A 21,646-nucleotide genomic window follows, 5' to 3' on the forward strand; every position below is an offset into this window, starting at 1 on the left:
GTGTAGAGGGAGCTTTACTCTGTATCTAACCCTTGCTGTACCTGCCCTGGGAGTGTTTGATGGGACAGTGTAGAGGGAGCTTTACTCTGTATCTAACCCTTGCTGTACCTGCCCTGGGAGTGTTTGATGGGACAGTTTAGAGGGAGCTTTACTCAGTGTCTAACCTGTGCTGTACCTGCCCTGGGAGTGTTTGATGGGACAGTGTAGAGGAAGCTTTACTCTGTATCTAACCTGTGCTGTACCTGCCCTGGGAGTGTTTGATGGGGCAGTGTAAAGTGAGCTTTACTCTGTATCTAACCCGTGCTGTACCTGCCCTAGGAGTGTTTGATGGGACAGTGTAGAGGGAGCTTTACTCTGTATCTAACCCATGCTGTACCTGCCCTGGGGGTGTTTGATGTGACAGTGTAGAGGGAGCTTTACTCCGTATCAACCCGTGCTGTACCTGCCCTGGGAGTGTTTGATGGGACAGTGTAGATTGAGCTTTACTCTGTATCTAACCCATGCTGTACCTGCCCTGGGAGTTATTGATGGGACAGTGTAGAGGGAGATTTACTCTGTAACCAACCCGTGCTGTACCTGCCCTGGGAGTGTTTGATGGGACAGTGTAGAGGGAGCTTTACTCTGTATCTAACCCGTGCTGCACCTGCCCTGGGAGTGTTTGATGGGACAGTGCAGAGGGAGCTTTACTCTGTATCTAACCCGTGCTGTACCTGCCCTGGGAGTGGTTGATGGGACAGTGTAGAGAGAGCTTTACTCTGTATCTAACCCGTGCTGTACCTGCCCTGGGAGTGTTTGATGGGACAGTGTAGAGGGAGCTTTACTCTGTATCTAGCCCGTGCTATCCCTTCCCTGGGAGTGCTTGATGGGACAGTGTAGAGGGAACTTTACTCTGTATCTAACCCTTGCCGTACCTGCCCTGGGAGTGTTTGATGGGAAAACATAGAGGCAGACTTACTCAGTGTCTAACCTGTGCTGTACCTGCCCTAGGAGTGTTTGATGGGACAGTGTAGAGGAAGCTTTACTCTCTATCTAAACCGTGCTGTTCCTGCCCTGTGCGTGTTTGATGGGACAGTATAAAGGGAGCTTTACTCTGTATCTAACCCATGCTGTACCTGCCCTGGGAGTGTTTGATGGGACAATGTAGAGGGAGCTTTACGCTGTATCTAACCCGTGCTATACCTGCCCTGGGACTGTTTGATGGGACAGTGTAGAGGGAGCTTTACTCTGTATCTAACCCACGCTGTACCTGCCCTGGGAGTGTTTGATGGGACAGTGTAGTGGGAGCTTTGCTCTGTATCTAACCCAGGCTGTACCTGCCCTGGGAGTGTTTGATTGGACAGTGTAGAGGGAGCTTTACTCTGTATCTAACCTGTGCTGTATCTGCCCTGGGAGTGTTTGATGGGACAGTGTAGAGGAAGCTTTACTCTGTATCTAACCCACGCTATACCTGCCCTGGGAGTGTTTGATGGGACAGCGTCGATGGAGCTTTACTCTTTATCTTAACCATGCTGTACCTGCCCTGGGAGTGTTTGATGGGACAGTGTCGAGGGAGCTTTACTCTGTATCTAACCCACACTGTACCTGCCCTGGGAGTGTTTGATGGGACAGTGTAGAGGGAGCTTTACTCTGTATCTAACCCGTGCTGTACCTACCCTGGGAGTGTTTGATGGGACAGTGTAGAGGGAGCTTTACTGTGTATCTAACCCACACTGTACCTGCCCTGGGAGTGTTTGATGGGACAGTGTAGAGGGAGCTTTACTCTGTATCTAACCCACACTGTACCTGCCCTGGGAGTGTTTGATGGGACAGTGTAGAGGGAGCTTTACTCTGTATCTAACCCCGTGCTGATCCTGCCCTGGGAGTGTTTGATGGGACAGTGTAGAGGTAGCTTTACTGTGTATCTAACCCATGCTGTACCTGCCCTGGGAGTGTTTGATGGGACAGTGTAGAGGGAGCTTTACTCTATATCTAACCCGTGCTGTACCTGCCCTGGGAGTGTTTGATGGGACAGTGTAGAGGGAGCTTTACTCTATATCTAACCCGTACTGTACCTGCCCTGGGGGTGTTTGATGGGACAGTGTAGAGGGAGCTTTACTCTATATCTAACCCGTGCTGTACCTGCCCTGGGAGTGTTTGATGGGACAGTGTAGAGGGAGCTTTACTCTGTATCTAACCCGTGCTGTACCTGCCCTGGGAGTGTTTGATAGGACAGTGTGGAGGGAGCTTTACTCTGTATCTAACCCGTGCTGTACCTGCCCTGGGAGTGTCTGATGGGACAGTGTAGAGGGAGCTTTACGCTGTATCCAACCCGTGCTGTACCTGCCCTGGGAGTGTTTGATGGGACAGTGTAGAGGGAGATTTATTCTGTATCTAACCTGTGCTGTACCTGCCCTGGGAGTGTTTGATGGGACAGTGTAGAGGGAGCTTTACTCTGTATCTAACCCGTGCTGTACCTGCCCTGGGAGTGTCTGATGGGACAGTGTAGAGGGAGCTTTACTCTGTATCTAACCTGTGCTGTACCTGCCCTGGGAGTGTTTGATGGGACAGTGTAGAGGGAGCTTTACTCTCTATCTAACCTGTGCTGTACCTGCCCTGGGAGTGTTTGATGGGACAGTGTAGAGGGAGCTTTACTTTGTTTTGTGTCACATTCCCAGCCAAGCCCTCCCTCAGATTGTTGAATTCAGTGTTGCTGTGGAATGACAGCAGGGCGAGTGTGAAGCAAGACTGAGTAGGCTTTGTCCCATGCCCCTCCTCCGGGCCTGTTCCGACCTGCGACCCTGTCGCTCACTGACAGGCTGAGACATGGCCATTCCCTCACCATCCCCTCCTGTGCTCTCTGACAAACATCAGGGCCGATCCTGGTGGTTTTCGTGCGTGGGGGACGGAGGTTAGTTACAGGTCTCTGTCTCTCTCTGTAGTCACTGGTCTGAAGCTCAGGAATTTCCCCATTCCCCTTCCCCCAGCCCCACCCAACCTCCAGTCTGGCTGCTCACCCTGTCACCGTGAGCACTTGGAGGAGATATTCCTGTGCCTGAGTGTGTGAGGGAGCATTACAGAGTGCGATCCCACTCTCCAGTGTGTGAGGGAACGTTACAAAGTCGAATCCCACTACCCAGTGTGTGAGGGAGCATTGCAAAGTCCGATCCCACTCCCCAGTGTGTGAGGGAACGTTACCGAGTCCAGTCCCAATACCCAGTGTGTGAAGGAATGTTACAGAGTCTGATCCCATTCCCCAGTGTGTGAGGGAATGTTACACAGTCCGATCCCACTCCCCAGTGTGTGAGGGAACGTTACCGAGTCCGGTCCCAATACCCAGTGTGTGAAGGAATGTTACAGAGTCTGATCCCATTCCCCAGTGTGTGAGGGAATGTTACACAGTCCGATCCCACTTCCCATTGTGTGAGGGAACGTTACAGAGTCTGATCCCACACCCCAGTGTGTGAGGGAACATTACCGAGTCCGATCCCACTTCCCAGTGTATGATGGAGCGTTACAGAGTCTGATCCCACTCCCCAGTGTGTGAGGGAACATTACCGAGTCCGATCCCACTCCCCAGTGTGTGAGGGAACGTTACAGAGTCCGATCCCACTCCCAGTGTGTGAGGGAACATTACCGAGTCCGATCCCACTTCCCAGTGTGTGAGGGAACGTTACAGAGTCCGATCCCACTCCCAGTGTGTGAGGGAGCATTACAGAGTCTGATCCCATTCCCCAGTGTGTGAGGGAATGTTACACAGTCCGATCCCACTCCCCAGTGTGTGAGGGAATGTTACACAGTTCGATCCCACTTCCCATTGTGTGAGGGAGCATTACAGAGTCTGATCCCATTCCCCAGTGTGTGAGGGAGCATTACAGAGTCTGATCCCACACCCCAGTGTGTGAGGGAGCATTACAAAGTCTGATCCCACTCCCAGTGTGTGAGGGAGCATTACAGAGTCTGATCCCACACCCCAGTGTGTGAGGGAATGTTACACAGTCCGATCCCACTTCCCATTGTGTGAGGGAGCATTACAGAGTCTGATCCCACACCCCAGTGTGTGAGGGAATGTTACACAGTCCGATCCCACTTCCCATTGTGTGAGGGAGCATTACAGAGTCTGATCCCACTCCCAGTGTGTGAGGGAATGTTACACAGTCCGATCCCACTCCCCAGTGTGTGAGGGAGCATTACAGAGTCTGATCCCATTCCCCAGTGTGTGAGGGAATGTTACAGAGTCCGATCCCATTCCCCAGTGTGTGAGGGAGCATTACAGAGTCTGATCCCACTCCCAGTGTGTGAGGGAATGTTACACAGTCCGATCCCACTCCCCAGTGTGTGAGGGAGCATTACAGAGTCTGATCCCATTCCCCAGTGTGTGAGGGAATGTTACAGAGTCTGATCCCACACCCCAGTGTGTGAGGGAATGTTACAGAGTCTGATCCCATTCCCCAGTGTGTGAGGGAATGTTACAGAGTCTGATCCCACTCCCAGTGTGTGAGGGAGCATTACAGAGTCTGATCCCACACCCCAGTGTGTGAGGGAATGTTACAGAGTCTGATCCCACTCCCAGTGTGTGAGGGAATGTTACAGAGTCTGATCCCACACCCCAGTGTGTGAGGGAATGTTACAGAGTCTGATCCCACACCCCAGTGTGTGAGGGAATGTTACAGAGTCCGATCCCATTCCCCAGTGTGTGAGGGAGCATTACAGAGTCTGATCCCACTCCCAGTGTGTGAGGGAATGTTACACAGTCCGATCCCACTCCCCAGTGTGTGAGGGAGCATTACAGAGTCTGATCCCATTCCCCAGTGTGTGAGGGAATGTTACAGAGTCTGATCCCACACCCCAGTGTGTGAGGGAATGTTACAGAGTCTGATCCCACTCCCCAGTGTGTGAGGGAATGTTACAGAGTCTGATCCCACACCCCAGTGTGTGAGGGAATGTTACAGAGTCTGATCCCACTCCCCAGTGTGTGAGGGAATGTTACAGAGTCTGATCCCACACCCCAGTGTGTGAGGGAATGTTACAGAGTCTGATGCCACACCCCAGTGTGTGAGGGAATGTTACAGAGTCTGATCCCACACCCCAGTGTGTGAGGGAATGTTACAGAGTCTGATCCCATTCCCCAGTGTGTGAGGGAATGTTACAGAGTCTGATCCCATTCCCCAGTGTGTGAGGGAGCATTACAGAGTCTGATCCCATTCCCCAGTGTGTGAGGGAACGTTACAGAGTCTGATCCCATTCCCCAGTGTGTGAGGGAGTGTTACAGAGTCTGATCCCACTCCCAGTGTGTGAGGGAATGTTACAGAGTCTGATCCCATTCCCCAGTGTGTGAGGGAATGTTACAGAGTCTGATCCCATTCCCCAGTGTGTGAGGGAGCATTACAGAGTCTGATCCCATTCCCCAGTGTGTGAGGGAACGTTACAGAGTCTGATCCCATTCCCCAGTGTGTGAGGGAGCATGACAGAGTCCGATCCCACTCCCAGTGTGTGAGGGAATGTTACAGAGTCCGATCCCACTCCCAGTGTGTGAGGGAATGTTACAGAGTCCGATCCCACTCCCAGTGTGTGAGGGAATGTTACAGAGTCCGATCCCACTCCCAGTGTGTGAGGGAATGTTACAGAGTCTGATCCCACTCCCCAGTGTGTGAGGGAGCATTACAGAGTCTGATCCCATTCCCCAGTGTGTGAGGGAACGTTACAGAGTCTGATCCCACTCCCAGTGTGTGAGGGAATGTTACAGAGTCCGATCCCACTCCCAGTGTGTGAGGGAATGTTACAGAGTCTGATCCCACTCCCCAGTGTGTGAGGGAATGTTACAGAGTCTGATCCCACTCCCCAGTGTGTGAGGGAACGTTACAGAGTCTGATCCCACTCCCAGTGTGTGAGGGAATGTTACAGAGTCTGATCCCACTCCCAGTGTGTGAGGGAATGTTACAGAGTCCGATCCCACTCCTAGTGTGTGAGGGAGCATTACAGAGTACGATCCCACTCCCCAGTGTGTGAGGGAATGTTACAGACTCTGATCCCACTCCCCAGTGTGTGAGGGAATGTTACAGACTCTGATCCCACTCCCCAGTGTGTGAGGGAATGTTACAGACTCTGATCCCACTCCCCAGTGTGTGAGGGAATGTTACCGAGTCCGATCCCACTCCCCAGTGTGTGAGGGAATGTTACAGACTCTGATCCCACTCCCCAGTGTGTGAGGGAATGTTACAGAGTCCGATCCCACTCCCCAGTGTGTGAGGGGATGTTACCGAGTCTGATCCCACTCCCCAGTGTGTGAGGGAATGTTACCGAGTCTGATCCCACTCCCCAGTGTGTGAGGGAATGTTACAGAGTCCGATCCCACTCCCAGTGTGTGAGGGAGCATTACAGAGTGCGATCCCACTCCCCAGTGTGTGAGGGAATGTTACAGACTCTGATCCCACTCCCCAGTGTGTGAGGGAATGTTACAGAGTCCGATCCCACTCCCAGTGTGTGAGGGAGTGTTACAGAGTCTGATCCCACTCCCCAGTGTGTGAGGGAATGTTACCGAGTCCGATCCCACTCCCCAGTGTGTGAGGGAATGTTACAGAGTCCGATCCCATTCCCCAGTGTGTGAGGGAATGTTACAGAGTCCGATCCCATTCCCCAGTGTGTGAGGGAGTGTTACAGAGTCTGTTCCCACACCCCAGTGTGTGAGGGAATGTTACCGAGTCCGATCCCACCCTCCAGTGTGTGAGGGAATGTTACAGAGTCTGATCCCACTCCCGGGTGTGTGAGGGAACGTTACAGAATCAGATCCCATGCCTTAGTTTGTGAAGGAGCATTACAGAGTCTGATCCCGCTCCCCAGTGTGTGAGGGAATGTTACAGAGTCTGATCCCACTCCCGGGTGTGTGAGGGAATGTTACAGAGTCTGATCCCACTCCCGGGTGTGTGAGGGAACGTTACAGAATCAGATCCCATGCCTTAGTTTGTGAAGGAGCATTACAGAGTCTGATCCCACTCCCCAGTGTGTGAGGGAATGTTACAGAGTCCGATCCCATTCCCCAGTGTGTGAGGGAGTGTTACCGAGTCCGATCCCACTCCCCAGTGTGTGAGGGAATGTTACCAAGTCCGATCCCACTCCCAGTGTGTGAGGGAATGTTACAGATTCCGAGCCCACTCCCCAGTTTGTGAGGGAGCATTACAGAGTCCAATCCCATTCACCAGTGTGTGAGGGAATGTTACAGAGTCCGATCCCACTCACCAGTGTGTGAGGGAGCATTACAGAGTCTGATCCCACTCACCAGTGTGTGAGGGTGTGTTACAGAGTCCGATCCCACCCTCCAGTGTGTGTGGGAGTGTTACAGAGTCCGATCCCACCCTCCAGTGTGTGAGGGAATGTTACAGAGTCCGATCCCACTCCCAGTCTCTGTTTATTGCACCCCTCCAAAGTACAGCAAAAGCATTGATTGAGATCAGGGATTTTGCGTACGACCTTTTATCTCTCCATGCCAGCCCTCCCCCCACCCACACACCCACCACAATTCCTCTGCTCTGAGGATTTCGAAAAGCTGGCCCAAAATATGTTTCAAAAACAAACCCCTGTCTCGCAAAACAAGGCCATTGCGCAATGCGCTCGTGACTAACCGTGAGGCACAGAGACACAGAGACGGAGGGAGCTGTCAACAAGGGAGAGCTGCGATCTCAACTCAGGAATGTGGGAGGGGCATCGGAGGCAGCCCGAGGCAGCAAAACATACACAAGGAGGGAGCGGGAGTGAGAGTTACATTAAAGGAAGCTGCACTGAGGACCCAGTGTGCATTTGTCCCAGTTCCATGACACACAGGGCCAGCAAGAAGTGGGGATGTTCGCTGATGACTGCACAGTGTTCAGCGCCATTCACAACTCCTCAGATAATGAACAGCACCTCATCTTCCGATTAGGCACTTTACAGCCACATGGCAGCTGGTGCCCATTCTGCCAGCGCATTTCACACCTAATCTAGAGCTGTCTATTGTCTCTTTACTGGTCCTATCACCATCTTGTCTCGTTTTAAATACCTCTTAATGTCTCTTCACTTCCCTTTTGTTCTTTCATCCCCATTTCCCAGCCCCCAAACTGGCTTTTTAATCGGTTTCATTTCCTGTGTTTTTTCTCAGTCCCGACGAAGGGTTTCGACCTGAAACGTTGACTCTATTTCACTCTCCACGGATGTTGCCTGGCCTGCTGAGTTTTCCCAGCATTTTCTGTTGTTATTCCTCAGATAATGAAGCAGTCCGTGCCCGCAGGCAACAAGACCTGGACGACATTCAGGCTTGGGCTGATAAGTGGCAGGTAACATTCGCGCCACACAAGTGCCAGGCAATGACCATCTCCAACAAGCGAGAGTCTAACCACTGCTCCTTGACATTCAACGGCATTACAATCGCTGAATCCCCCACTGTCAACATCCTGGGGGGTCACCATTGACCAGAAACTTAGCTGGACCAGCCACATAAATACTGTGGCAACAAGAGCAGGTCAGAGGCTGGGTATTCTGCGGTAAGTGTCTCACCTCCTGACTCCCCAAAGCCTTTCCACCATCTACAAGGCACAAGTCAGGAGTGTGATGGAATACTCTCCACTTGCCTGGATGAGTGCAGCTCCAACAACACTCGAGAAGCTCGACACCATCCAGGACAAAGCAGCCAGCTTGATCGGCACCCCATCCACCCCCTTAAACATTCACTCCCTCCACCACCGGCGCACCGTGGCTGCAGTGTGTACCATCTACAAGATGCAGACAACATCCATTGCATTCCCTTCATCAATCCTCTCTGTTACTTCATCAAAAAATTCAATTAGATTAGTCAAACACGATTTTCCTTTTACAAACCCATGTTGGCTCTCCTTAAATAGCTTAAACCTCTCCAAATGCTTCACAAGAGCGTTCTCAAACAGAATTTGACACCGAGCTACATAAGGGGATATTCCGACAAGTGACCAAAAGCTTGCTCAAAGAGGTAGGTTTTATGGAGCGTCTTAAAGAAGGAGAGAGAGAGATAAAGAGGCGGAGAGGTTTAGGGAGGGAATTCCAGAGCTTAGGGCCCAGGCAGTCGAAGGCACGGCCACCAATGGTGGAGCGATTAAAATCGGGGCTGGTCAAGAGGCCAGAATTAGAGGAGTGCAGAGATCTCGGAGGGTTGTGGGGCTGGAGGAGGTTACAGAGATAGGGAGAGGGGAGGCCATGGAGGGATTTGAACACAAGGATGAGAATTTTAAAATTGAGGGGTTGCTGGATCGGGAACTAATGTAGGTCAGCGAGCACACTGGGGTGATGGGTGAACGGGATTTGGTGCGATTTAGGACACGGGCTGCAGAGCCCTTTTAAAGAGGGTCTGGTCAATGAGACCCCTTTTAAAGAGGGTCTGGTCAATGAGACCCCTTTTCAAGAGGGTTTGTCAATGAGACCCCTTTTAAAGAGGGTTTGTCAATGAGACCCCTTTTAAAGAGGGTCTGGTCAATGAGACCCCTTTTAAAGAGGGTCTGGTCAATGAGACCCCTTTTAAAGAGGGTTTGTCAATGAGACCCCTTTTAAAGAGGGTCTGGTCAATGAGACCCCTTTTAAAGAGGGTCTGGTCAATGAGACCCCTTTTAAAGAGGGTCTGGTCAATGAGACCCCTTTTAAAGAGGGTCTGGTCAATGAGACCCCTTTTAAAGAGGGTCTGGTCAATGAGACCCCTTTTAAAGAGGGTCTGGTCAATGAGACCCCTTTTAAAGAATTTACAGCACAGAAATAGGCCATTCGGCCTAACTGGTTCATGCGGTGTTTATGCACCACATGAGCCTCCTCCCGCCCCTCTTCATCTCACCCCATCAACATATCCTTCTATTCCTTTCTCTCTCACATGTTTATCTAGCTTCCCCTTAAATGCCTCTATACTATTGGCCTCAACCACTCCCTGTGGCAGCGAGTTCCTCATTCTCACCACTCTCTGGGTAAAGACGTTTCTCTTGAATTCCCGATTGGATTTATTAGTGACTATCTTATATTGATGGCCCCTAGTTCTGGTCTCCTCCGCAAGTGGAAACACCTTCTGTACGTCTACCCTATCGAACGCCATCATCATTTCACAGACCTCTGTTTGGTCACCATTCAGCCTTCTCTTTTTTCAGAGAAAATAGCCCGTTCAGCCTTTCCTGACAGTTGTACTCTCTCAGTTTTGGTATCACCCTCGTAACATTTTTTTCGCACCTTCCCCCAGTGCCTCAACATCCTTTTAGCTATAAGCCCTGGGATCTTGATGTGTGGCTCAGTTCCAGACAGGGCGGGGGACGGGACCTTGGCACTCTCCTGGTTTTTAAATCCCTCCGTGGCCTCGCCCCTCCCTACCTCTGTCACCTCCTCCAGCCCTACAACCCTCCGAGATCTCGGCGCTCCTCCAATTCTGGCCTCTTGCACATCCCCCGATTTTAACCGCTCCACCATTGGTGGCCTGGACCCCAAGCTCTGGAATTCCCCACCTAAACCTCTCCGCCTCTCTCTCTCCTCCTTTAAGACGCTCCTTAAAACCTACCTCTTTGACTGAGCTTTCAGTCACCTTGAATCATAGAAACATAGAAAATAGGAATAGGAGTAGGCCATTCGGCCCCTCGAGCCTGCTCCGCCATTCAATGCAATCATGGCTGATCATCCAATTTCAGTACCCGGTCCCTGCTTTCTCCCCATACCCCTTGATCCCTTTAGCCTTAAGAAATATATCCAACATTGAGAGAGAGGGACAGAGAGAGAGCGAAAGAGAGAGAGGGGGCAGAGAGACAGAGATAGAGAGAGACAGAGAGAGGGAGACAGAGAGGGGCAGAGAGAGAGTGAAAGAGAGAGAGGGGACAGAGAGACAGAGATAGAGAGAGACAGAGAGAGAGAGGCAGAGAGAGAGACAGAGAGAGAGCTAGGGAGGGGGGCTGAGAGATAGAGAGACAGAGAGAGAGAGGCAGAGAGAGAGACAGAGAGAGAGCTAGGGAGGGGGGCTGAGAGATAGAGAGACAGGGAGAGAGACAGAGCGAGAGAGGGACAGAGAGAGAGCGAGAGAGATGGACAGAGAGGCAGAGAGAGAGACAGAGAGAGAGCGAGGGAGGGGGGCTGAGAGATAGAGAGAGCGAGGGAGGGGGACTGAGAGATAGAGAGACAGAGAGAGAGACAGAGCGAGAGAGGGACAGAGAGAGAGCGAGAGAGATGGACAGAGAGGCAGAGAGAGAGACAGAGAGAGAGCGAGGGAGGGGGGGCTGAGAGATAAGGAGACAGAGAGAGAGCGAGGGAGGGGGACTGAGAGATAGAGAGACAGAGAGAGAGCGAGGGAGGGGGGGCTGAGAGATAAGGAGACAGAGAGAGAGCGAGGGAGGGGGACTGAGAGATAGAGAGACAGAGAGAGAGACAGAGTGAGAGAGGGACAGAGAGAGAGCGAAAGAGAGAGAGGGGACAGAGAGACAGAGATAGAGAGAGACAGAGAGAGGGAGACAGAGAGGGGCAGAGAGAGAGCGAAAGAGAGAGAGGGGACAGAGAGACAGAGATAGAGAGAGACAGAGAGTGAGAGAGAGAGAGAGAGAGAGTGAATGAGACAGATACGGAGAGAGAGAGATAGAGAAAAAGGGAAACAGAGAGAGAGGGAGGGGGACTGAGAGATAGAGAGACAGAGAGAGAGACAGAACGAGAGAGGGACAGAGAGAGAGCGAGAGAGATGGACAGAGAAAGAGAGAGAGTGAGACAGAGAGAGAGACAGAGAGAGAGAGAGCAACAGAGAGAGAGAGAGCGAGACAGAGAGACAGCGAGAGTGAATGAGACAGAGAGAGAGAGACAGAGACAGAGAGAGAGACAGAGAGAGAGAGAGAGAGACAGAGAGTGAGAGAGAGAGACAGAGAGAGAGAGACAGAGAGAGAGAGAGTGAGACAGAGAGACAGCGAGAGTGAATGAGACAGACAGAGAGACAGAGACAGAGAGACAGCGAGAGTGAATGAGACAGAGAGAGAGACAGAGAGACAGAGACAGAGAGACAGCGAGAGTGAATGAGACAGAGAGAGAGAGAGACAGAGAGACAGAGACAGAGAGACAGAGAGAGAGACAGAGAAAGAGAGAGAGAGAGACAGAGAGTGAGACAGAGAGACAGAGACAGCTAAACCCTAAACCCAGAAAAGAGTCCCCTGAGTCAGCTGCTACTGAAACTAAGTACTCAGCCGGACCCTGACCAGCCCCAGACCAACACAGCCGTCCAAACACCAATCCGAGTGAACCAAATCATTAAAAAATGCAAAGAAACCTACCTGGAACATTGGAACAAAATAACTGAAAGCCAAAGCAGATTAGAATGTTACCGGGCCCTAAAAAGAGAATATAAACTGGCAGACTACCTCACGACCATCAGGGACACAAAACAGAGACAGACCCTCACCAGGTACAGACTAAGCGACCACCAACTGGAAATTGAAAAAGGCAGATACAAGAAATCCTGGCAGCCTAGAGAGAATAGAATATGCGATCAATGTCTGGCCGGCGAGGTTGAAACAGAGATGCATTTCCTCCTAAAATGCGAAAAATTCAACACATCAAGAAACATATTATTCAACAAGCTAAGCCAAACAACCCCAGATTTCAAGGAATTGGATGATCTGTCAAAATTGAGATTAGTCCTAGGAGAAGGAGACAGACCATACCTTGGGGCCAAATATGTAACAACATGTCACAACCTGAGGACTGGTTAAAATTAAGACTGTTTAAAATTAATATTGAACGTACCAAATGAAGTACAAAGACTGTTTAAAATTAATATTGTTTAAAAGTAATATTGTATGTACCCAACAAATGTCAAATCGATTGACACCTACAGAATGTTGGAAAACTGTACCTTTTTGCTATGTAAGCTTTGGCAATATGGTTCTCTGTAAACTTTCATGCCAATAAAGCATTTTAATTGGAATTGGAATTGGAATTGGAATTGGAATTGGAATTGGAGACAGAGAGTGAGAGAGAGAGACAGAGAGAGAGAGACAGAGAGAGAGAGAGCGAGACAGAGAGACAGCGAGAGTGAATGAGACAGACAGAGAGACAGAGACAGAGAGACAGCGAGAGTGAATGAGACAGAGAGAGAGAGACAGAGAGACAGAGACACAGAGAGACAGCGGGAGTGAGAGAGAGAGACAGAGAGAGAGAGACAGAGAGACAGAGACAGAGAGACAGCGAGAGTGAATGAGACAGAGAGAGAGAGACAGAGAGACAGAGACAGAGAGACAGAGAGAGAGACAGAGAAAGAGAGAGAGAGAGACAGAGAGAGAGAGAGAGAAATTGGAGACAAACGCACCGATTTCTTCACCCAGAGAAGAGGCGTCCGGCAGGGCTGCAATTTGAGCCCGACCCTGTTCAACATATACATAAATGAATTAGCAGACATGCTGGAGCAAAGCGAGTCACCAGGTCTCCGTCTCCTGGATGGAGAAGTGAAATCCCTGTTCTATGCGGACGACCTGGTTCTGCTGTCTCCCACAGAACAGGGATTACAGCAACAACTAGACCTACTCGACAAATACTGCCAAAATTGGGCTCTAACAGTAAATCTAAAGAAAACCAACATCATGATTTTTCAAAAAAGGCCCAGATGTCAGGAAAACAAATACCAGTTTACCCTCAGTGATATCACTATAGGACACACTATGAGCTACACCTACCTTGGTCTAACTATTACAGCATCAGGGAGCTTCAGCATAGCAGTGAATGCACTAAAAGAAAAAGCCCGAAGAGCCCTATATGCAATAAAAAGAAAATTCTACAACATCCAAATCCCAATCAAAATCTGGCTCAAAATATTTGACAGCATAATCCTGCCCATTGCACTGTACGGTAGTGAAGTATGGGGCCCGCTAAATCACCAAAGCTACACTAAATGGGAAAAACATACAATAGAAGCCCTACATGCAGAATTCTGCCGAAGCATCCTTCGCACCCAAAGAAAAACGCCAACAAATGCATGCAGAGCCGAACTAGGCAGATACCCACTGATAATAAACATCCAAAAACGAGCACTAAACTTCCTAAATCACCTCAAATCTAGCTCCCCAGACACCCTTCATTTCAAAGCCTTTCAGACCCAAGAGCTAAACCCAGAAAAGAGTCCCCTGAGTCAGCTGCTACGGAAACTAAGTACTCAGCCGGACCCTGACCAGCCCCAGACCAACACAGCCGTCCAAACACCAATCCGAGTGAACCAAATCATTAAAAAATGCAAAGAAACCTACCTGGAACATTGGAACAAAATAACCGAAAGCCAAAGCAGATTAGAATGTTACCGGGCCCTAAAAAGAGAATATAAACTGGCAGACTACCTCACGACCATCAGAGACACAAAACAGAGACAGACCCTCACCAGGTACAGACTAAGCGACCACCAACTGGAAATTGAAAAAGGCAGATACAAGAAATCCTGGCAGCCTAGAGAGAATAGAATATGCGATCAATGTCTGGCTGGCGAGGTTGAAACAGAAATGCATTTCCTCCTAAAATGCGAAAAATTCAACACATCAAGAAACATATTATTCAACAAGCTAAGCCAAACAACCCCAGATTTCAAGGAATTGGATGATCTGTCAAAATTGAGATTAGTCCTAGGAGAAGGAGACAGACCATACCTTGGGGCCAAATATGTAACAACATGTCACAACCTGAGGACTGTTTAAAATTAAGACTGTTTAAAATTAATATTGAACGTACCAAATGAAGTACAAAGACTGTTTAAAATTAATATTGTTTAAAAGTAATATTGTATGTACCCAACAAATGTCAAATCGATTGACACCTACAGAATGTTGGAAAACTGTACCTTTTTGCTATGTAAGCTTTGGCAATATGGTTCTCTGTAAACTTTCATGCCAATAAAGCATTTTAATTGGAATTGGAATTGGAATTGGAATTGGAGAGAGTGAATGAGACAGATACGGAGAGAGAGAGATAGAGAAAAGGGGAAACAGAGAGCGAGGGACAGAGAGACGGAGAGAATGAGGCAGAGAGAGAGATAGATAGAATAGTACAGCACAGAACAAGGCCATTCGGCCCATCGAGTCCGTGCCGACTCTTTCAGAGAGCGATCCAGTCAGTCCCACTCCCCCCTGCTCTTTCCCCATATCCCTGCAATTCTTTCTCCTTATACTATTTTATAGATTTTCGGAAGGCGTTTGACAAAGTACCACATAGAAGGCTGGTTAACAAAATTGAGGCTCATGGAATAGGTGGGTCAGTGGTAGCTTGAATAAGGGATTGGCTTCAGGACAGAAAACAGCGAGTTGTGGTAAATGGCTGTTTTTCAGACTGGAGGATGGTAGACAGTGGTGCTCCCCAAGGGTCAGTGCTGGGACCACTGCTTTTTTTGATATATATAAATGATCTGGATACTGGAATACAGAGTAGGATTTCTAAATTTACCGATGACACCAAACTTGGGGGTGTGGCAAACAGTGATAATGATATCAGTCGACTGCAACAGGACATAGAAAGGCTAGCAGACTGGGCAGACAAGTGGCAGATGGAGTTTAATACAGAGAAGTGTGAGGTGATGTATTTTGGCAGAAGGAACAGGGAGAGGCAATATACACTTAATGGCACAGTTTTAAAGAGTGTGCAGTGACAGAGGGACCTGGGAGTTAACGTGCATAGGTCCCTGAAGGTGGCAGGACATATTGAGAGAGTGGTTAACAAAGCATATGGGATCTTGGGCTTCATAAATAGAGGTATTGAGTACAAAAGTGGAGAAGTTATGCTGAACCTTTATAAAGCGCTGGTTAGGCCACAACTGGAGTATTGCATCCAGTTCTGGTCACCACACTTTAGGAAGGATGTGAAGGCTATTGAGAGGGTGTAGAGGAGATTTACCAGAATGGTTCCGGGGATCATAGAATCATAGAAAGTTACAGCACGGAAGGCGGCCATTTCGGCCCATCGTGTCCACGCCAGCCAACAAAGAGCTTTCCAGCCTAATCCCACTTCCCAGCTCTTGGTCCATAGCCCTGCAGGTTACAGCATCCCAAGTGCACATCCAAGTACTTTTTAAATGTGGTTAGTGTTCCTGCATCTACCAGTCTTTCAGGCAGTGAGTTCCAGACCCCCACAACCCTCTGGGTGATGAAATTTCCCCTCAAATCCCCTCTAAACCTTCCCCCAATTACTTTAAATCTGTGCCACCTGGTTTTTGACCCCTCTGCTAAGGGAAATAGGTCCTTTCTATCCACTTTATCTAGGCCCCTCATAATCTTATACACCTCAGTAAGGTCTCCCCTCAGCCTCCTCTGTTCCAATGAAAACAAACCCAGCCTATCCAGTCTTTCCTCATCGCTAGAATTCTCTACTCCCAGCAACATCCTTGTAAATCTCCTCCATACCCTCTCTAGTGCAATCACATCTTTCCTGCAATGTGGTGACCAGAACTGCACGCAGTACTCTAGCTGAGGCCTAACTAGTGTTTTATACAGTTGAAGCATAACCCCCCTGCTCTTGTATTCTATGCCACGGCTAATAAAGGTAAGCATTCCGTATGCCTTCTTAACCACCTTATCTACCTAGCCTGCTACCTTCAGGGATCTGTGGACATGCACTCCAAGGTCCCTTTGTTCCTCTACACTACTCAGTGTCCTACCATTTAATGTGTATTCCCTTTCCTTGTTAGCCCTCCCCAAATGCATTACCTCACACTTCTCTGGATTGAATTCCATTTGCCACTGTTCTGCCCACCTGACCAATTTATTGATATCTTCCTGCAGTCTACAGCTTCCTTCTTCAGTATCAACCACACAGCCAATTTTAGTATCATCTGCAAACTTCTTAATCATACCCTCTATATTCAAGTCAAGATCGTTGATATATACCACAAAAAGCAAGGGACCTAGTGTTGAGCCCTGTGGAACCCCAATGGAAACAGCCTTCCAGTCACAAAAACACCCATCAACCATTACCCTCTGATTCCTGTCTCCGAGCCAGTTTTGAATTCAACTTGACACTTTGCCCTGGATCCCATGGACTTGTAACTTAGTGACCAGTCTGCCATGTGGAACCTTATCAAAAGCCTTGCTAAAGTCCATATACACTATATCAAATGCACTACCCTCATTTACCCTCCTTGTTACCTCCTCAAAAAATTCAGTCAAGTTTGTCAGACACGGGGCCAGAAATTCCAGGCCAGAAGCGTGAGTACGGTCGGCTTACTCACGCTTCTGGCCGTTGGAAATGCCGGCGTTCAGCATGAACAGCGCATGCGGGGAACGCCGGCATTTCCAGACCTCGAGCGCGTGCGACTGCACAGGCAGCGCTTGCGCAGTGAACTTCGTGGATTTCATTCATGAAATCCGTGAGGGTAAGTCCTTAGAAGTTACACTTGGAAAAAGCAAGTGTAAAGTTGTTCATTGGCTGCGGAGGAAGATATATTTTATCGTGGAGCTTTTGAAATGCAATATTTTTGTTTGGGAAAGGGAGGGAAGTTATTTTAAGAAATTTTAAGTAAGTTTTAAAGTTTAAATGTTTTTTTTAAAAGGGTTTTCAGAACGGTAGGTAGAAGGAGCAATTGTGGCTGTGTGAATGGAATGTGAGAATGAGTTATGTATGTATGTCCACATATATTCCTTTACGTATATGTATGTATGTTTTATATTCCTTTACTAATGTGTATGAATGTATGTTTTTAATTATGATTTTCCAATAAGTTACTTTCTCTGAAAGTCATAATTAAATAATACATTCATACACATAAATAAAGGAATATATACATAACACGCAAAGGAATATATACAGACATACATACTTTCAGAAGCTCCACGATAAGAAATATCTTCCTCCGCAGCCTGTGGAGCAACTGTACCCATGCTTTTTTCATGTGTAAGTTGTAATGACTGGACCTCACTGAAAGCATTAATGAAAGCGGCGAATTATACTGCGCACGCGCTGCCTGTGCAGTCGCACGCGTTCTGCCTCTGAACCCCTTCATTCAGAGGACAGGAAATGCCGGTTTTCCCCACATGCACTGTGAATGCTGAAAACCGGCATTTCATCCGGCCAGATGCGTAAGTACCCCCGACCGTACTAGCGCATTTGGAAGGGAATTACTGGGCCAACATTTTACATGTCAATAAAATAAAAAATTTAACAATTGCACGACTTGCCCCCTCGCATCTGCGACTGAGGGCCCAAGGAGGTGCATTGCGCAAGAGGTCATCATCGTACGTATCCTCACACTGTTCCCTTTGGGGAACTGTATGAAGTGGTGGAAGGATTTATGGCCGTGATTAACGCTCATTCCGTGACCGTAACCATCTTTGAACCAACCATTAGGGTGGTTAGTCCTATGGCGGGAGGGTTTTACGGGCTCCCACAACCCATCTGAGGGGGGGGGGCCACCAACACCCACGGACGCAAGTATCCCGCTGGATGTCCACCCAGAATTTAAAGTTGGAGCTCCGACTCCACTTGCCGGGACTGTCTGGAGTGGGGTTCAAAACCCTACTCCTTCTGGCCCAGCGGCGGGGATGCTTACTGCTACGCAAAAGGCCCCCTCCGCACAAAAGGTGACACCCATACGTTTCCTGCGCCTTTTCCCTCCCCGTGACTGGAGCCCTATGCTGCCATTTCACGTTGCTAATTGGATTGGGCCTTTATCATAGCGGTAGGATCCCCGCCGCTGGGCCAGATCAGGGTAGGGTTTCGAACCCCGCTCCAGACAGTCCCAGCAAGTGGAGTCGGAGCTCCGGCTCTAAATTCTGGGTTGACATCCAGTGGGATATTTGCGTCCGTGGGTGTGGGTGGCCCCCCCTCCTTGTACAGCTTGTGGGAGCCCGTAAAACCCTCCCGCCATAGGACTAACCGCCCTAATGGCTGGTTCAAAGATGGTTACGGTCACGGAATGAGCGTTAATCATGGCCATAAATCCTTCCACCACTTCATACAGTTCCCCAAAGGGAACAGTGTGAAGACACGTATGACGACGACATTGCTAAATAAATAAATGGAATTAAAAAAATTCTTTTAGGGCTTTTAAAAGTCTTTAAATTGCTTTAATTCTCTTTAAAACTACTTCAGATTACTCAAAATAATGTAAACATTTTAAAAAGTTTATAAAAGTTACCAAAATCTTCAAAAAACTTCCAAAAACCTATTTAAACTGCTGCTTTGCATGTAAAAATCCTTAGCAGCTTGACAGAAACATTGGGGGCGTGTCCAGTGAAACTGAGACCTCAAGGGGCGTGTCTCACTTACACTGCACGCTCCTGGCTTCGCGCTGGCTGCATTCCTGGGTGGCGTGACGTCATACGCTGCCCGGGAATGTGCTTTCTATTTCTGCAAGTTCAGGCGTCCCAGAAGCTGATCAGCACGAGCGCGGGGTAAGTGCAAATACGGGGCTTGCACGCGCTGCAAGCCCCGTTCTGGAATTTCTGGGCCACGACCTTCCCTTAACAAATCCGTGCTGACGATCCTTGATTAATCCGTGTCTTTCTAAATGAAGATTTATCCTGTCCTTCAGAATTCTTTCCAATAATTTTCCCACCACCTAGGTTAGGCTGACTGGCCTATAATTACTTGATCTATCCTTTTCTCCCTTTTTAAACATTAGCAGTCCTCCAGTCCTCCAGCACCACACCTGAAGCCAGAGAGGATTGAAAAATGATGGTCAGGGCCTCTGCTATTTCCTCTTTTACTTCGCTTAACATCCTGGGGTACATTTCATCCGGGCCTGGGGATTTATCCACTTTTAAAGCTGCTAAACCCCTTAATACTTCCTCTCTCACTATGTTTATTTTATCTAATATTTCACACTCCTCCCCCCCCCGATAGCAATGTCTGCTTCGGAATGGGGGATCTTAGCTACAAGGACAGGTTGGAGAAGCTGGATTTGTTTTCATTGGAGCAAAGGAGGTTGAGGGGTGATTTGATAGAGGTGTACAAGATTATGACGGGTTTGGATTGGCTAGACGGGGAAAGGCTGTTCCCACTAGCTGATGGTACAAGGACTAGGGGACACAGATTTAAGGTTTTGGGCAAGAGATACAGGGGGGGATGTGAGGAAAAACATTTTTACGCAGCGAGTGGTGAGGACCTGGAACTCGCTGCCGACGGAAGTGGTGGAAGCGGAGACACTCAATGTTTTCAAGAGGAGACTGGATAGGCACTGGAGGGAAATAAACTTGCAGGGCTACGGAGATAGAGCGGGGGAATGGGACTGACTGGATTGCTCTACAGAGAGCCGGCACAGACTCGATGGACTGACTGGCCTCCTTCTGTGCCATTATGACTCTAGGGGTGAGAAATTCGGTATCGCCCCGTTTGGGGTGCAATTATCGGCCGGGCACAAAGTTTAGCGCCTGCCGCTAATTATCGCCTCCGACTGCAATCTTGGCTTCTCTCGCCCCTGGAGATGATTGGAGCGCTAAATCAGGCGCTTCACACCTCTCTTAAGGCGCTAATGCCGAGGAGCGAGGCGCTACCTCAGAGCGCTGGCGAAGCTCGTGTGATGTCAGTCAGCAATGGAACACAGACACACTGGCGCCGGCCAGTTCTTAAAGGGGAGGGTCGATCTTGCTCTCCATCCACATCCTGCTCATTGCAGCCTTGAATCTCGGCCTGGAGAGACCTGGACATCAAATCTGCTGGAAAGAACAATGGAGAGGCCCAGGGAAAGAGCTCAGAGTGCAGCCCCCAAAGTCTCTTCTAAATCGATGCAAGGAAGGTCAAATCAAAATGAACCTGCAAAGTGCTGCTCAGTACCCCAAACTCCTTCACACAGCGTTGACTCTCTCCAGAAGTCTCTCTCTCTCTCTCAGAATGCGTGGTGCAAAAATGTCACCGACAATAAAAGGCAGGAAGCGGTCGCCTTTAAATAGCGCTCCCCCAGTCCCTTCCTGACTGCAAAACGCTCCCCCTCAACCTGTTGTTGCTAGCAGCAGGCGGTAAGGCAGGGGGTGCCACTCAATATCCGGTCCGGGGCGCTACCGAGGCGTTGCACGCTCGACTGACGTCACGATCTGTGGGCGCAGGAGATCGTGGCGGTAGTGTTTAGCGCCGCTGCAAAAAGTCTGGTCCATTTCGCAAGCGGCGCAAACATCGCTGCGCCCGGGCGTTAACGGGAGGCGCAAAGCAACCGAATTTTCCCCCCTATGACTCTATGAAGTGTCTTGGGACATTTTGCTATGTTAAAGGGCGTTGCATAAATACAAGTTGTTGTTTGAAAGTGGTCTCATTGGCCAGACTCTCTCTGTGGAAAGGGATCCGTGATGGAGAGAGACTTATCTCGGGGGTAGTAATTACCCCCCACCCATTGCCCAGTTAGTTTCCTCATCTGATTGCATAGCAGTGATAAACGAGGACAGCGCCAGCCGGCCAGCCGTGGTGGTTGTTTAAACTCTTGTGGTTGGCCACCCAGGCCGTGCGGAGCCACGGAAATCCTGAAATAACCAGATTCGCAGCAGAGTGACCTCAGCGTGTCAGTCCCCCTCCCCTTCCCCCAAGGACTTGGCGCCCTCAACACCCGAACTGCTCAGAAACGAGAGGTCAGATAGACCGTTGACCTCAGACTGTCAACCAATAAAACCGCTCAGGGGTTAACAGTCTCCCCTCTTCCCCCAACTTTAACATAGAAACATAGAAAAATCGGAGCAGGAGTAGGCCATTCAGCCCTTCGAGCCTGCTCCGCCATTCAATATGATCA

The 21,646-nt window shown here is 49.3% G+C and overlaps 1 pseudogene; it reads left to right on the top strand.

Annotated features, from left to right (window-relative positions):
• Nucleotides 1–21,392, top strand: part of LOC147118356 (uncharacterized) — an 89,456-nt pseudogene extending 68,064 nt beyond the window's left edge.
• Nucleotides 21,393–21,646: the final 254 nt, after the last annotated feature.

The sequence above is a fragment of the Somniosus microcephalus genome, chromosome 4 (genome assembly GCF_052327205.1).
Source record: "Somniosus microcephalus isolate GS21.2 chromosome 4, FLI_Smic_1.0, whole genome shotgun sequence".
NCBI lineage: Eukaryota > Metazoa > Chordata > Chondrichthyes > Squaliformes > Somniosidae > Somniosus > Somniosus microcephalus.